The following is a 1,563-nucleotide window of genomic DNA, read 5'->3' as shown; positions in this document are numbered from 1 at the left end:
TTGAAAAAGCAAGTCAGAGGCAAGAGAACAAGAGAGCTGGAGGTCTTCCATTAACCTAACTTCAACTGACCAAGAGAGGGAAAGGAAGCATTACTCTTCAGCAAGTTGATTTCCAATAAAAACTTGTTATGTTAAAGGACAATTTTCATTCCTACTTCAACAACTGGTGTCTAACCCATATACAGATCTGGGGAACCTCACCTTATTCTTACATGGGTCTTATTCCCAGGTTAAGTGACTAAGACTTTAAATTTTTAAGTTTTACAGAAATTTCTATTGACTGTTAATCAGACCTGGAGGCAATGTTGGGCAGAGATGGGTGCTGACATTTTATTTATTTAGATTTCTTATATTGTTATTTTTTTATTATTATTGTAGTTTGGGTAAAAGTTTATAGAGCAAATTGGTTTTCCATTCAACAATTCTTGCATATTTTGTTTTGTGACATTTATTGCAGTCCCCACAATGTATAACAGCACTCTTCCCACATATTTAGATTTTAAATGATTCCTTTGGTCTATTTAAAATTCTTCTTCTCACTCCCTCTTCTGCCAATGTGGGGCTTTGATTAGATGCCCAACTAGGTAACAGGTATGTGCTCACAGTGCTTAATAGGATTTACAAACAGTTGTTGTTGTTGTTGTTATGTGCCGTCAAGTTGGCCCCGACTCATAGCGACCCCTTCTTGGGTTTCCGAGGCAGTATCACTACGGAAGTAGGATTGCCCAACCTTCCTTCAGTAAGTCTGTTGAATAATGCACCCAGGTGAGGGAAACTCCATAGCTATTCACAAAATGTACTTTGAGTTCCATTCCTCCCTAGCCCTGCTCTGCTAGTGTCTGCAGGTGTACCGGGGATACCCTGGAGGCATTTGTGGCCACACCTGGTGCTTCATCAAGAGCCCCACACCCATCAGTCTTGCTGTGCTAAGCCACTGCCTTCTAGTAGATTCTGATTCCTAGGTGCCCGGCTAGCTCAGTCGGTAGAGCATGGGACTCTTAATCCCAGGGTCGTGGGTCCGAGCCCCACGTTGGGCGTTCTTAACTTTGGACCCCAGGGATGGCCTCAGGGCCTTGGGCAGTCAGCTGCCACACCCAAGGCTGGCAGTTCAAACCCACCCATCAGCCAGTCCTCAGAAGGAAGGTTGGGCAATCTACTTCCATAGCGATACTGCCTCGGGTCCGACTCGATGGCACATAACAACAACAACAACAATGACCGTATAAGACATAGGGTTTCCAAGGCTGTAATCTTTATGGAAGCAGACTGCTGGTGAGTTTGAGTTGCTAACATTCCAGAAAGCAGTGTTCAACCACTGTGCTACCCGGGCTCCTCTTGCTGTCCTACTTGCCCTAAATCCGGTCATCAGTGCTACACCTGTGTGAAGTGCATTTCCCTCACACTTTGATTTGCTGAGTTCAAATGGCTCAGCTTCCACTTCAATTCTGGACAAGCCGTTTGGTTTCCTCACTATACCTGGAGCTCTATCATTAAATCCATATCCATGTGGCTGAGAACCTGACAAATTGCAGAGCCTTAACTAACCTTTTTTTTTGTGGAGGT

At 44.3% G+C, this 1,563-nt stretch overlaps 1 non-coding gene across 1 annotated transcript; it reads left to right on the top strand.

Moving 5' to 3' along the window:
• Nucleotides 1–964: 964 nt before the first annotated feature.
• Nucleotides 965–1,037, top strand: TRNAK-CUU. Its single transcript has one exon. It is a non-coding gene; the product is annotated as a tRNA-Lys (tRNA).
• The last annotated feature ends 526 nt before the right edge of the window (nucleotides 1,038–1,563 follow it).

This window comes from Orycteropus afer, unplaced genomic scaffold (assembly GCF_000298275.1).
Source record: "Orycteropus afer afer isolate SDZICR_OR568_19922 unplaced genomic scaffold, OryAfe1.0 scaffold00807, whole genome shotgun sequence".
Taxonomy (NCBI): domain Eukaryota; kingdom Metazoa; phylum Chordata; class Mammalia; order Tubulidentata; family Orycteropodidae; genus Orycteropus; species Orycteropus afer.
This window is presented reverse-complemented; position numbering and strand designations above follow the sequence as displayed.